We start from the raw sequence: 16,917 nt of genomic DNA on the forward strand, positions 1-16,917 counted from the left end.
ATCTATATGTATATGTGTGTGTAATATATGTGTATATATATTACATATTTTAGGAAGCTTCTAGTAGTAGGTTTTATAGGACATTTTGGAAAAATCAATAATGTCTATCTTCCTCTCTGTGTGTCCTCTTCTATTCTGTGCATCTGTCTCTCTCATAATTTAATGATTCTTGTTCTGTTATCTCTCTTTCTACCACTAATGGATTCTATCTCTCCACCCTTGAAAGCACCCCTCCCTATCCCATGAGCCCGTGATGATTTCCTAAACCCTATATGTATTCAAAACGAAAACCACATATCTGAACATTGAAAGCTAACATGTGAAATGAAAAAGAAAAAGCAAGATTTATCTTCCTTGGACTGGGGGTTAGTCTGGGTTTCCTTGAAATGGTTGTTTCTAACTCTACCTATTTACCTTCTAATTTTGTAATACCATTCTCTTTTTTTTTCAAGATTAAGTATTTTTTTTGTAAAAAATATTTTTCTTAGATATATTTCTTTATTTACATTTCAAATGTTATTCCATTTCCTGGTTTCCTGTCCATAAGCCCCCATCCACTCCCCCTCCCCACCCACCTCAATGCCAACCCTCGCACCCCTGACATTCCCCTGCAGTGGGAGTTCAACCTTGGCAGGACCAAGGGCTTCCCCTTCCACTGGTGCCCCAACAAGGCTATTCTCTGCTACCTATGCAGTTGGAGCCCTGGGTCAGTCAATGTATAGTCTTTTGGTAGTGGTTTAGTCCCTGGAAGCTCTGGTTGGTTGGCATTGTTGTTCTTATGGGATTGCAAGCCCCTTCAGCTCTTTCAATCCTTCCTCTATTTCCCCGAAAGGGGGTCCTGTTCTTAGTTCAGTGGTTTGCTGCTAGCATTGACCTCTGTATTGGACATGCTCTGGATGTTTCTCTCAGGAGAGATCTATATCCGGTCTCTTTCAGTATGCACTTTTTAGCTTCATCAATCTTATCTAGTTTTGGTGACTGTATATACATGGGCCACATGTGGGGCAGACTCTGAATGGCCATTCCTTCAGTTGCTGTTCTAAACTTTACCTCCACATCCCCTCCTATGGATATTGTTACCCTTTTACAAAGGAGTGGGAGCATCCACATTTTGGTCATCCTTCTTCTTGAGCATCCTGTGGACTGTGGATTGCATCTTGGGTAATTCAAGCTTATGGGGTAATAGCCACTTTTCAATGAGTGGATTTTCTGTGATTGTGTTACCTCACTTAGGATGATATTTTCTTTTTTTTTTTTTTTCTGTAGACATGAGGGTTTATTTCTTGGTATTGGAAATATTCAGACTTTGAATAGTCTTTACATAAATTCATGTCATATCTTCAAGAGATCCTATTTTATCCTTTCTTTTTTTTTTAATTAACTTGAGTATTTCTTATTTACATTTTGAATGTTATTCCCTTTCCCGGTTTCCGGGCAAACATCCCCCTCCCCCTCCTTCTTTATGGGTGTTCCCCTCCCCATCCTCCCCCAATTGCCGCCCTCCCCCCCAACAATCACGTTCACTGGGAGTTCAGTCTTAGCAGGACCCAGGGCTTCCCTTCCACTGGTGCTTTTACTAGGATATTCATTGCTACCTATGAGGTCAGAGTCCAGGGTCAGTCCATGTATAGTCTTTGGGTAGTGGCTTAGTCCCTGGAAGCTCTGGTTGCTTGGCATTGTTGTTCATAAGGGTCTCAAGCCCCCTTCAAGCTCTTCCAATTCTTTCTCTGATTCCTTCAACGGGGGTCCTATTCTCAGTTCAGTGGTTTGCTGCTGGCATTCGCCTCTCTGTATTTGCTGTATTCTGGCTGTGTCTCTCAGAGAGATCTACATCCGGTTCCTGTCAGCCTGCACTTCTTTTGCTTCATCCATCTTGTCTAATTGGGTGGCTGTATGTATGGGCCACATGTGGGGCAGGCTCTGAATGGGTGTTCCTTCTGTGTCTGTTTTAATCTTTGCCTCTCTATTCCCTGCCAAGGGTATTAGGATGATATTTTCTAGTTCATTCCATTGGCCTATGAATTTCATGAAGTCATTGTTTTTGATAGCTGAGTAGTAGTACTCCATTGTGTAGATGTACCACATTTTTTGAATCCACTTCTCTGTTGAAGGGCATCTGGGTTCTTTCCAGTTTCTGGGTATTATAAATAAGGCTGCTATGAACATAGTGGAGCTTGTGTCTTTGTTGTATGTTGGGGCATCTTTTGGGTATATGCCCAGGAGATGTATAGCTGGGTCCTCAGGTAAGTGCAATGTCCAATTTTCTGAGGAACCTCCACACTGATTTCCAGAGTGGTTGTACCAGTTTGTAATCCCACCAACAATGAAGGAGTGTTCCTCTTTATTCACATCCTCGCCAGCATCTGCTGTCACCTAAGTTTTTGAACTTAGCCATTCTGACTGGTGTGAGGTGGAATCTCAGGGTTGGTTTGATTTGCATTTCCCTGATGACTAAGGATGTTGAACATTTCTTTAGGTGCTTTTTGGCCATTCGATATTCCTCAGCTGAGAATGTTTTGTTTAGCTCTGTACCCCATTTTTTTAAATAGAGTTATTTGACTCTCTGGAGTCTACTTCTTGAGTTCTTTGTATATTTTGGATATTAGCCCTCTATCAGATGTAGGATTGGTAAAGATCTTTTCCCAATCTGTTGGTTGCTGTTTTGTCCTAATGACAGTATGTTTTGCCTTATAGAAGCTTTGCAGTTTTATAAGGTCCCATTTATCAATTCTTGATCTTACAGCATAAGCCATTGGTGTTTTGTTTAGGAAATTTTCCCCAGTGATCATGTGTTTAAGACTCTTCCCACATTTTTTTCCATTAGTTTGAGTGTATCTGGTTTGACATGGAGGTACTTGATCCACTTGGACTTACGCTTTGTACATGGTAATAAGCATGGATCAATCTGCATTCTTCTACATGTTGACCTCCAGTTGAACCAGCACCATTTGCTGAAAATGCTATCTTTTTTCCATTGGATGGTTTGGGTTCCTTTGTCAAAGATCAAGTGCCCATACATGTATGGGTTCATGTCTGTGTCTTCAGTTCTTTTCCACTCATCTATCTGCCTGTATCTGTACAGCATGCAGTTTTTATCACTATTGCTTTGCAATACAGCTTGAGGTCAGGGATGGTGATTCCCCCAGAAGTTCTTTTATTGTTGAGAATAGTTTTCGCTATCCAGGGTTTTTGTTATTCCAAATGAATTTGCAAATTGCTCTTTCTATCTCTATAAAGAATTGAGTAGGAATTTTGATGGGGATTGCATTGAATCTGTAGGTTGCTTTTGGCAAAATTGCCATTTTTACTATATTAATCCTGCCAATTCATGAGCATGGGAGATCTTTACATCTTCTGAGATCTTCAATTTCTTTCTTCAGAGACTTGAAGTTCTTGTCATACAGATCTTTCACTTGCTTGGTTAACGTCACACCAGGGGATTTTATATTATTTGGGACTATTATGAAGGGTGTTGTTTCCCTAATTTCTTTCTCAGCCTGTTTATCTTTTGTGTAGAGGAAGACTACTGATTTGTCTAATTTTATACCCAGCCACTTTGCTGAAGTTGTTTATCAGGCTTAGTAGATCTTTGGTGGAATTTTTGGGGTCACTTATGTATACTATCATATCATCTGCAAATAGTGATATTTTGACGTCTTCCTTTACAATGTGTATCCCTTTGACCTCCTTTCGTTGTCTGATTGCTCTGGTTAGGACTTCAAGTACTATTTTGAATAAGTAGGGAGAGACTGGACAGCCTTGTCTAGTCCCTGATTTTAGTGGGATTTCTTCAAGTTTTTGTCCATTTAGTTTAATGTTGGCTACTGGTTTGCTGTATATTGTTTTTACTATGTTTAGACATGGGCCTTGAATTCCTGATCTTTCCAGGACTTTTATCATGAAGGGGTGTTGAATTTTGTCAAATGCTTTCTCAGCATCTAATGAAATGATTGTGTGGTTCTTATCTTTGGGTTTGTTTATATAGTGGATTACAATGATGGATTTTTGTATATTAAACCATCCCTGCTTCCCTGGGATGAAGCTTACTTGATCATGATGGATGACTGTTTTGATGTGTTCTTGGATTTGGTTTGCAAGAATTTTATTGAGTATCTTTGCATTGATATTCATAAAGGAAATTGGTCTGAAGTTTTCTTTCTTTGTTGAGTCTTTGTGTGGTTTCAGTATAAGAGTAATTGTGGCTTCATAGAAGGAATTCGGTAGTGCTCCATCTGTTTCAATTTTGTGGAATAGTTTGGACAGTATTGGTATGAGGTCTTCTATGAAGGTCTGATAGAATTCTGCACTAAACCCATCTGGTCCTGGGCTCTTTTTGGTTGGGAGACTTTTAATGACTGCTTCTATTTCTTTAGGAGTTATGGGGTTATTTAGATGGTTTATTTGTTCCTGATTTAACTTTGGTACCTGGTATCTGTCTAGAAAATTGTCCATTTCCTCCAGATTTTCCAGTTTTGTTTAATATAGGCTTTTGTAGTAGAATTTGATGATGTTTTTAAATTTCTTCGGATTCCATTGTTATGTCTAACTTTTCATTTCTGATTTTGTTAATTTGGATACACTTTCTGTGATCTCTGGTTATTCTGGCTAAGGATTCATCTATCTTGTTGATTTTCTCAAAGAACCAGCTCCTGGTTTTATTGATTCTTTGTATAGTCCTTTTCAATTCTACTTGGTTGGTTTCAGCCCTGAGTCTGATTATATCCTGCCTTTAAGTTGGGAATCTTCACTTTCTTCTATACCTACTATCCTTAGGTTTGATCTTCTCATTGTGTCCATACTTCCTGGATGTTTTGGGGTAGGAACTTTTTGCCTTTTACATTATCTTTGACAGTTATGTTAATGTTTTCTATGGTATCTTCTGACCCTGAGATTCTCTCTTCTATCTCTTGTATTCTGTTGGTGATGCTTGTATCTATGGCTCCTTGTCTCTTCCTTAGGATTTCTCTATCCAGGGTTGTCTCTCTTTGTGCATTCTTTATTGTTTCTATTTCCATTTTTAATCCTGGGTGGTTTTGTTCAATTCCTTTACCTGTTTGGTTGTGTTTATTTCAGAGATTTTTGTGTTTCCTCTTTAAGGGCTTCTGCTTACTTACTTACTTGTATTGTCCTACATTTCTTTAAGGGAGTTATTTATGTTCTTAAGGTCCTCCATCATTATCCTAAAATGTGATTTTAAATCTAAATCTTGCTTCTCTGTTATGTTTGGATATCCACTATTTTCTTTGGTGGGAGTACTGGGCTCTGATGTTGCCAAGTCGTCTTGGTTTCTGTTGCTTAGTTTCCTGCGCTTGCCTCTAGCCATTGGGTTGTCTCTGGGGTTTTCTTGTCTTGCTGTTTCTGGGAGTGACTTGACCCTCCTGTAGGCCTCTATGTCAGCTCCTGTAGAACTGTTTTCCTGATTTCTTTCAGCTTTTTCTGAGAACGGGTGCTCTGATTTCCGGTGTGTAGGCACACCTGGTGACTGTCTTCCAGCTCTAGGTGCAGGCAGGAATCAGAAGTGCCCTGACTGATTGCTCCTAGGTCTTTGCACCCAGGGGGCACAGTTGGCACTAGGTCACATTCTAGACCCTCTTGGGTCTGGTCTGTGGGCAGAGTGTAGTCTCCTCTGGCTTCTCAGTAGTGTCCGAACTTCTGAGGATCCAGGTCTCTGCCCAATGGGATTTGGGTGCAGGGAGCTGTTTGACCAGTTCAGTTCAGTCCTGGGCACAGACCAGAACCGCGGGTACCGGCAGCTGACTGTTCCTATATTCCTGTGTCTAGAGGCACTGTGCAGTTTCCCCTTGGACTGGGGATGTGGGCAGAGGTGTGCAGAAGTGGCAGTCTGTCCTGTGGTCTCAGGATGTCTGCACTTCTGGGTGTTTAGCTCTCTTCCCATTTGGGTGCAGGGAACCATGGGGTGGTATCAGTTCACTTCCGGGCAGAGCTCTGTTCTTCTTAATAGCTGAATAATATTCCATTTTAAAAATTTATCACAGTTTCAGTATTTATTCATCAATCTATTAAAAATACAGAGCTACTGACTCGTGATGCAAAGATTAGTCTGCTCTTTCAAACTACAAATTTGAGTGAGGACCCTGAAAGCCAGCCCAAATGCTAGTTGATTTAAGTTGTTTATCAAGTGGTATTGCTTCCTATTTGATCTTTCGAGTACATCTTTATTGGAATAAAGGCATTTGGCTTTTATAATGGTATGTGTTTTGTTATTTGGATTTTTGTTGATTTAAAGTTAATAAATGCATGAGTCAAACACTTTTCAGGACATCAGATTATACAAGTCATATTAGAAATCTCTTATTTCTTCTCCCAGCTTTAAACCAAATAAAGCGTTTAGCTTATGAGTTCAATGTTTTATATTGAAGCAGTTGTCTTGGAGAGTGGTGGCTCTCTTGCGCTTGCCGTCAAAAGAAATGAGAAAATGACTTTTGAATGATCTTAGTGCTAGAATGCCTTACAGGCTTCCCCCAATGACAGGCTTCCTCCCCTCACTCTCTCAGGTTTAAAACATCACCAGTCCTGTACTGGGTCCTCTCTGTGTCGTTTAATATGACTATTTAATTCAAACCATGGTAGTCACACACTTGAATCTCTCTAACACTTTTTTTTTGTTTTCTTTTAGGACATAATTGAAACTCTTTCACTGTCATTTTTTCCCCAAAGGACTGGCAAATCAAGACAGTAGTGGTAGTGGGGGAGTGCCCTAGTGGAGTGAGGGTTTTTTCTTTTGGAAGTTATCTTAGTCCTCAGTCTTTCTTTTTGTTTGTGGACCTTTGTTGTACCTTAAAAGCCATCACTCTATAAATTCATAAAACATGATTGAATTCCCTCCACTAACAGGAGCTATAAACTCATAAAATAGAAGAGATACAATTCAGAGAATGGAACAAAAGAACATCCATACCATCCACTCAATGTCTTTTGTTGCTTTATGAGTATCCCTGATTCATCAGAGACTATGCCACTCACTGTAAAATAATATTTATGGAGATAGTAACCATATCCTAAACACTCAGAGCTGATAATTGGCTGTAGATTGCCATTCCCTGTCTTTGTCAATACAAGAAGTGAACCAGGGTCATCCTTTTAATTCCTCAGAGCTTCCGATTTGCTATAAGAATTCCCCACAAGGAGAAAATGTCTCTCAAAATCTTCACAAGTCATAAGTCAATGAAAACAGTTGTGCTACATATATCGACCGGTGTATTTATCCAGTCAGAGCCCTTAAAGGAAACTGGTTACATAGAGTATTAAGCGGAGATGAAAAGGTTCAAGTAGAGAAAGTCATTTGAAAGTGATTCATCTCTATTTTCAGTTTTTAAAATCTAGCATCTCTTGCCTATTGATTTAATAATCACCCAATGTCCAGGAACCTATCCTAATATTTCAGGGGGAAAACTTATATGTTAAAGATCTTAGGAAGGGAACTGAGGGAGTTTTATCCCCAACATTATATGGGTACAATAATGCTCTCAGATCTCAACTTTCATGTTTTCTAGTTGTACTTTTAACACAGGATTGGTCAAGGCATAGATATTTATAAGGAGAGTCCATAGCAATTTTTTTGAACAGTGCTGAAGTAAACACATCTTAGTGGGTATAGTGTGAGTAGTTCTCTGTCCTTGGGCATCAACCTTTCTCTCAAAAAATAGTCATCCTAAAAGTTAGTCATGAACAAGTCAGCGATTCAATTCTTCTTACTCTACACATCGAGAGACACTCCAAATGTCAACAAAAGGCAGTGATTGTCAAATGGTTCTCAAGTCCTACCTATTCCTGAAAATGACATATGTCATCAATATGAGCAAGAAAAAGCACATTTTTTTTTCTGGGCCTCTATACAAATGATAAGAAGGCCATCAAGATGGATCTGCAGGTAAAGGTACTTGCTGCTATGTCCTACAACTGGTGTTCAACCTCTAAAACTCACATGGTAGAGGGAAAGAACTGACTCCCACAAGTTTTCCTCTGATGGTTCCCCATAGCCTAGATGAAACACAAGCACACACACACACACAGTCACATGTAAACATGCACATATATCACATATATCTCTCACACACACAGTGATTGTAGTCATTTTAGTAGAATATCAAACAGTCAAATGGAAATCCATTAAATCAAATGCTGATATCTTTGATTGTCTACACACAATTCTAAACTGAGAACTGTAAAAAAGTATGCCCAGTTTGACATTCTCATGTCCCTTATCCATTTTCAGACATTGAAGATATTCTGAAGAATCAAAAAATTCAGTAGATGATAGAAAGTAGGTAGAAGTCATAGTTTTGATAGGCATTAAAAGAAAATAGCATATAATTGTTGGAAAAGTAAACTAAATAAGCAATTTTGGGTGAAAGTAATAGGATAATTTATTATAATATTAAAATGTTTCCATAGTACAAATTAATATAATAGCATCACAATATCAATTCTATGTTTGGTTAGTATCACTATAAAGTAAGGAATAAGAACACTTTGAGAATATTCAGTTTTAAAATAGTTGTGAAAACTGTATGTAATATATCTGTCAAAAATAAACTATTAAAGTGAAACAAAAAACCGTGTAGAATGTGAAAATTTAGAAGATGTAAAAACAATGTACAATGTGACAACATAGAAGTTGGAAAAATCAAGGTATAATGTGAGGACTTAGAGGAAGTAGAAGTACTTTGGTAATGTAAGCAATCATTTTTTCTGTGAGTCACAGAAAACTGGTGAATGGTCTCTACCAAAAGGAATTTACATATGTAATAAGAAATACTATAACTCAAGGAAACTGATTTCGAAGTTAATCCTACATTTAGCACCTAGCTTAATTTGTGTGCATTGTGAGAATTTGTTTCCTCAGAATCTCAAATATTTTATATATATTTTAACCTTAACTATAGTTCATTCTAACTATGCAAGTCTATGAGAGTATTTTAGGAATCTATATTATATACATCGATAATTATGCTATGTTTTTATTTTGGTTGCTATTGAAACTTGATAGTTGTCTTAGTTAGGCTTTCTCTTTCTCTGATAAAATACCATGATCGAAAGCAACTTTGGGAGCAAAGGGTTTACCTCAGTTTAAAACACGCAAGTTACACACCATCACTGGAGAAAATCCAGGGCAGGAACTCAAGGCAGGAACTGATGCAGACGCCTCAGAACAAGGCTGATAATTGACTTGCTTTTCATGGCTTCTCAGCCTGCCTTCATATAGCCCCCAAGACCATGTCTCCAGAGTTGGCAATGTACACAGTAGCTGGGCTCTCCAGTAAAGATGAGGCAAGTTTTTAAGTGAGAGTCCCTCGATTCCCTCTTTCAGAACGACTTTTAATTATCTCAAGTGTTGATATTAAACCACCTAGCTAGCACAATAGCTCTCAGTGGACTGGAATTTCTCTCTTTCTTTTCTTATTTTAGAAATATAAAAATTATTGTATTTACTATACACTGTAATGCTTTAGATGGTGAACAAGACCATAAGATCATTCTTCAGTGATAAGTCCGAGAGAGAGAGAGAGAGAGAGAGAAAGAGAGAGAGAGAGAGAGAGAGAGAGAGAACCACATGATGAGAAAGTAAAGAAGATAGGAAGTTTCGGGATCAGGAGGTCTTATACATACATGCTGATGGCTCATGGCAAAAATATTTATTAGGAAGTACAACATATAACATACAGTATATAGAGAAAAAAGAGGGAGACATGGAATCTATCCCACAAAAGCCCAAAGTCTATTAGCACAATGAGCTAAGTCAAGAACTGGACAAAGAGAACGCTAACTATTTCACGTGGCCACAGATGGAGCAGACAGTGGATCTCTTTTAGAGGGAAAGTCAGGTCACCATTAACAGAAACCTAAACTACTCTGAGGCCCTGGCCCCAGACCAAGACTGGATCTTGCCTTGAGGAAAGGAAAAAGACCTAGGATTCCTTGTCCTGCCATCAGGGCCCCTGAGAAATCCCTTGATCAGCCTGGATCTCACCAGAAAGAGGCAATAACTAGAAATATTGATATATTTTGTATAGTTTTTTATTAATTATAAAGTTAAAGTACTCATTTTAAAGCAACCATAGCTTCCAAGCAGTTGTAATAAGCTATGCATAAAAGTTAGATGTATCTTTCCTGGAAATTATTGAATATATCGTATTTAAGAAAATATCATCAAGACACTGTCACAGACAGGCAAGGTGAGGAAGGTTTCCTTTTGAAATTCTTAATGCCATTTTATGGTTTTATCCACATCTCTCCATGAGTCTCAAAACACTGCTACTCATTTCTATAATTTTATTGGGAATGATACATAACAAATCATATAACATTCAATCTGTTGATATATGTTTACTTCAATAATTATTAAAGTAGCGCTCTAGAAGCCACGTGTCTCAATAGTCCATGCTTTGATATCTCCAGAGTACTCTGCACTCTGGGTTTAGAGACGATGGTTCCAGCACCTTTCATGCAAAGGCCATGCAGGTGGATTCCACTTTGGTCTACCATAATGAAATATTGGCATTCATATTAAAGCTGAACATATTAACTAACTTTTATTACTGTGATGAACCATAGTTTTTAGCTTTGGTTTTTGACTTATTATAAAGTTAAAACATCCATTTTAAAACAACTGTAACTTCCAAACCTTGGAAGTTACAGTTGTGTGTATGTATTACATTGTATGTATAATACACACACACACACACACACACACACACACACACATATATATATATACATACATACATATATATATAATTTAAAAAAATCTTTGTAGATTTTGCCTGTTTGCTCTCGAGCTTGACATGCAAGGAAGCATCATGTGCAGCAAGTCAAGCCCCAGTCACATGTATTCATTGTGATTTACTTTTCCTGCTTTTCCATAGTGGGTCCCAAGTATCAGGGCCAAGTAACCATGGACTGAAACTTAGGAAGCCAGGAATGAAAATTACAACCCTTTCTCTAAATTGATACTCTCAGGTACTCTGATGAACACAGTAGAGGTAATCTATTGATGCCCTCTAGGGCAGCTACCAATAAAAGGCTGATGTTTACGCCAAGGAAAAAACATTTAAACACTTATTTATCCAAGGGCACACAGTGGGACAATGACAAGGCCAGCATTGAAAGTTCTGTCAGACATCTGTCAAATCCAAATCTTCACAATTCAACAGAAGCACAAGGTGTCTGCTTGTTTGTTTCTCCTCTGAAGAGTGCTATAGAATTAAAAAAGAAAAGAAAAAGGATATCATCCTAGTGTACCATTTAAGAGTTCAACAGAAAACTTGAACATTTTCTTTTAAAGTAAGACTTTGCCCTCTAAAATACCAGGATGGAAGAAACAATTGTTAAATTTATTATATGCTGTCAGACCTTTGAGAAACATGTCATAGGAGAGGTGCAGTTGGGTGGCTCCTCTAACGAGCATGGGGTGTAAAAGTTCAAAAGGTCTTAGAGCCTAGACCTTGACTTGTCAGTTCCCAGAGATATTGCGAGCCCTTTATATTCTTAATGCTGTAGCAGCCTCTCTCTCTCTCTCTCTCTCTCTCTCTCTCTCTCTCTCTGTCTCTCTCTGTCTCTCTCTCTGTCTCTCTCTCTGTCTCTCTCTGTCTCTCTGTCTCCTCTCTCTGTCTCTCTCTTCTCTCTCTCTCTCTCTCATCAGAAAATTATGTGAGACAAAAGAAAAAAAGGAAAAACGAAGCAAGTCGCTTTCTAATGTCTTCATTCCAATAGTACTTTTACTTCCAAGCATAAAGAATGGATGACACCATTGAAACATCACCTTCGATTCTCATCCAGGATCAGGTCAGACGCATCACACAGAAAGATTTTTCTCATGAATGTGCGGAAGGAGTGTTTATAGCTGAAACACTGTTTTTATCTTTAAGATTATAAAACTACAATATTTCACTCTTTCCTTCCCTCCCCCCAAGCCCTCCCACATACCCCCCCTTCCTTCCTACCTTATTTCAAATTCATGGTCTCATTTTTATTAATTATTTTACATGCTTATATGTATATGTGTATACACATCTATTCCTTAATATAACCCGCTCAGTCTGTACAATGCTACTTCAATGCATATTTTCAGGGCTGAACATTTCTCAATGGACAACGAACTACTGTGTTCTATCCCTGGGAAGGCCACCTCTCCTACGTGGCACCAAATAGACATGCCAAAGTAAACAAGTAAACCCTATGAGGCTTCAGTCCTACACAAAGAACGAGATAGCTGTCTCTTGAGTACCATTCCTGCTATGGTGGGAAGACTGGAAGCATGGCCTTTGACCTGATGACGGCCAGATTCATATGGAGTTTCACACACACGTCTAGCTTACTGTCTGTGTAGACTGTGTATACTCATGTTATCACTGCCTGGTCATTCATAGTCCCTGAAATTGTCTTCCATAGGCTTAGCTCCCCCTCTTTTTTGACAGGCTCCGTTTCCAGAACCACCTCAAATTTTGATCCCCTATGAAGAACCACCAAAAAAATGTGAGACGCTGCTGGAAAACCTGTTGAATATAAGTAGTTTTATTCTTTAATTTTGATAGCATCATTATGCTTGAAAATCACATTCGGTCCACAGATAAGTTTATATTTTAAGTATAATCGTCTTTTTCGTACACATCTGTAACCTCGGGACAAATTTACTTTTGTTAATTTGTAAGTAACCATTTGACAATGTGATGAATATGCAAATTAGAAGTCCTGTCTATGTTCCAGGTACATCAACACTTACATGCCAGAAATAGACCGGTAGAGAAGGGCCTGGACGTGGGCTGGCTGCTCAATGTCCTTAAGATTGAATGCTCCTACTTCAGAGGGGCTAGCATGCCAAATGCGTCTTTCGTCTATAGTGTCTCCTCCATCCAGATTCTGATGAAACCTAGGTCTTGCTCTGGCTGGCAGCTGCTGTTTTCTGAGAGATTTGGTGGATGTTGGTTACTTTGGGGATGTCGATCCTTTCTCGGTGTTGTCTATGGAAAGCTGAAAGAAATCAGTCCTTTAAAACATTGCCACAGGGGGCTGGAGATATGACTCAGCGGTTAAGAGCACTGACTGCTCTTCCATAGGTCCTGAGTTCAATTCCCAGCACCCACATGGTGGCTCACAACCATCTGTATTGGGATCTGATGCCCTCTTCTGGCCCGCAGGCGTACATGCAGGCAGAAAGCTGTATGTTGTATACATAATATTCAAAAAAAGAGAAAATTTAAAAAAAAGAGTTAAAAAAAAAAAAAACAAAACATTGCCACAGCCATCCCCATCCATACCCAGGTCTGCAGGACGTCTGTGGGATGAACTCTAGTGGTCTTCCTCACAGGGCAATCTCATTCACCTCGAAGATTTCCATGAGACCACCTGGTTCATTTTCATTCCACTGTACCCCACTTCTTCGTTGTCTTTTCCTCTAGTTCAATTTTTAACGATTGTAAACACGCACGCACGTTTAATTATTGAGATTTTTTTTACCCCCTAGTTTTACGGGAACTGAGGGAAACCAAACTTCCCCTCCTATAGAAGCTGGTAGGAAACTTCAAGTTTCAGTGCTCGTCCCCATTGGTCCCAAGAAAGCATTTCTTCTAAACCTGATTGGCTGGCATTGTCTGCTCCAGCAGCAATCTTTGGTGTTTCAGGCCGTCCTCAATTATGTCCTCCTACAGAAGATGCTGTTGTCTGAGCACAGCATCCAGTGTTTTACAAAGAGGCGCCCGGCCATTCCTGCTACAAACTATCTTTGTCCTTCCTCCAAGTAAAAACTTTCCTCTGTTCTTCCTGAGTTATCATAGATTCAGTTTAGGGCTGTGGTAGCCGGTTTGAGGAGAAAATCTTTAATCTTTTAAAGCTTTCTTTTTCCCTCTAAGCTATAAGAGAAACAACTGAAAAGTTTTTAGAGACCCCCAAAAAGCTGTTAAAATCATACAATCTAACTTGACTTGCTGTAAATTTTATAAGGGACTGAAGAAACGAGCCCGTTTAGCTAATTGACCTTTCAGCGGGAGCGTTCACAGGTTTGCTGAACGCGATGAAGTGGAGTCGGCAAATTAAACTCAATAGAACTGCAGCAGTAGGGCGAGGTGCTGCGATAATGATCCGGGGTTGGAGAGAGAGAGTGGTGCCTGAAGAAAATCAGAGTTTCGCCAGAACAACCACCTTCCTTCCTCTCGAACTTACTCTTACTCTTCACAAAGATGCATTTTACTGGTAACAAGCATAAGACGCATGATGAGATAATTTCCACAAAGATCCAGGGCAGGTGTATTTATTTATTTTTCTTGGTCGTCTCCCTCCCGTCAATTCCCTTAATCTCTCTAGAGCGTTTAAAATATATTCTGATATGATATGGAGATGGTGATATGTGGCTAAGTTCTGTGGCTGGCTCAATTAGTTTCGTATGATTGTCACCCGTGGCTTCAGTTTTCCTTCAAAGGAGGTGACTTCATTATTTTCTAGGGCTGAAAACCACTCCATTTGTGTTTATACCACACCTTCTTTTTCCGTCCCCTGTTAATGGTTATATCTGTACCTAGGCTGCTGGGAAGACTTGTTGCAATTCACATGGCTGTGAAAGGCCAACTTGGAGTCCCTCACATAGACACCAGGAGTGCCATAGCTGTGTCCTATGATCCACTTTTATTTTATTTACTTATTTAAAAGAAACCTCCATTCTGGTTTCCATAGTGAAGAGATGTTGCCATGACTCCCAAGTTAATTGGATGAGTTGATGACTAATATTTTTTTCTTTCTTTTTTCAGAGCTGGGGACCGAACCCAGGGCCTTGCGCTCGCTAGGCAAGCGCTCTACCACTGAGCTAAATCCCCAACCCCATGACTAATATTTTTGAAGAGGGCATCGGATCCCCATTACTGAGGGTTGTGAGCCACCAGGTGGTTGCTGGAATTTGAACTCGGGGCCTCTGGAAGAGCAGTCCGTGCTCTTGACCACTGAGCCATCTCCCTAGCCCTTGATGATTAATGTTACGCCCTTGAGGATAATCAATATCCATTCTGAAGCTATCTTGATGGAGATGGGAGAGTAGATGTTGTAGGATGGTTTTGAGGCTTCTTGATGTGCACGAGGTAACAGGAAGCTTACTTTGGTTCTAACATTCAGATCTAGTGCAGATGCTGAAAATCCCTTAACATACGTAAGCATTTCAGCTGCCATCCCTCTGTCCTGATGTTTGGACCAGCTAGATATAAATGTAGACTCTCTTATCATCTCACTGGTTCACTAATTAATTAAAATGAGTATCAGCACCCAGAAAAATTTTGTATATATAACAGAGTTTGATCTAAAAAAATACAATTCAAGACCACCTCAAGGAAAAGCAGGGAGGGTCTGGAGGTAAATGCGAAGGTTATCCCTCCAAATTATACTTCACAACACAGAATACTTTTCATTTCGTTTCGGGGTTGCTTGAATGATTACATTATAGGCCACTTGACTTGGCATAATCTTCTCCTTCTACTTTATGTAGGATGGGCTAGCTTAAGCTTCCAAATGTCTAGTCATGTGGTTGATCTTTCTGGCGAACAGTGCCAGCCTTAAAACTACCCAAGGATTCCAGAGTGAGCCACTGGGTTAGTGCCGCTTCAACACGGCAGTCACTCGGGAAACACTGAGGTTTCAGGACTTCACAAGTTTGGTGTAAGAAACACTGAACACAGACCCAGTACTTACTGCCACGAGGCCCATGTTTATTCTGTTGCCCTAGTCATCTTTCTGCATTCTTTCTAGGTCTCTATTGTTCCGGATAATTTAACAGAAGTTAGAAGCATTTGGGGATTATAATAGGAGGTTTACACATGTGTGCTAGACAGCTTTTGTATTGCTCATTTGTAAGATAGGTGTTTTATTCTGTTTCTCTAGAACAATCTCTGCTAGGAGCCAACATGACTTGGCTCTGATCCTAGGCAGAACAAAGGATAATACTACTGTGTCCCATTGCACCCAGAAACTTATGTGCAAGGTTGTATGACGTTCTACCTCCCACCAAAACCAGTTTTACAGTAAAAATTGTCAAAATTTCATACCAGTTGGAGATATAATTTCACTTTTATCTATCTATCTATCTATCTATCTATCTATCTATCTATCTATCTATCTATCGGTCTGTCTATCAGTCAGTCAGTCTATCACTATCTACCTATGTATCCATTATTCTGTCTATCTCTCTGTATCTGTTTCTGTTTGTATCATCTATCTGTCTTTCTGTCTATCATCTATCTATCTATCTATCTATCTATCTATCTATCTATCATCTATCATGTGTCTATGGATCCATGTATCTATATATCTATGTATGTATGTATCTATACATCTATCATGGATCTGTATCTATATCTATGTATCAATCTATCTATATATCAATATATGTATCTATCTATATATCTATCATGGATCTATATATCTATGTATCTATGTATGTATCTATGTATCTATTATGTATTTATGTATCTATCAATGTATCTATCTTTGTGTGTACACTGATGTGTGTGTGTGTGTTGTGTGTGTGTGTGTGTGTGTTTGTAGACAAACTTGCTTGTGTCTGCCATAGAGACCATAAGTGGATAGCAAGTGTCCTGTATCATTTAAATCAGGGTGCCTCACTGAACCTTGGGCTTGCCAAATTTTTACTAGACTAGAAGCCAGCAAGCTGCAATGGCCCTCATGACACCTTCATCAGTCCCAAGATGAGGTTGAGGACGAACATTGCCATGTGGGTGCCGAGAAAAGAACTTTGATCCTCATTCTTGCTCGGCCGATGCTCTTGTTTACTGAGCCACCGTTCCAGGGTCCTGTCTGCTTTGTCGAACCACCTCCACATCCAGAACATCCGGTGTGCCCTCCAAGTTGCTGTCAAGTGCTTCCTGTAGCCAGTGGCCCATCCTGCAGTAAAGATAGGCTGTA

This window comes from Rattus rattus, chromosome 18, assembly GCF_011064425.1.
Source record: "Rattus rattus isolate New Zealand chromosome 18, Rrattus_CSIRO_v1, whole genome shotgun sequence".
Taxonomy (NCBI): domain Eukaryota; kingdom Metazoa; phylum Chordata; class Mammalia; order Rodentia; family Muridae; genus Rattus; species Rattus rattus.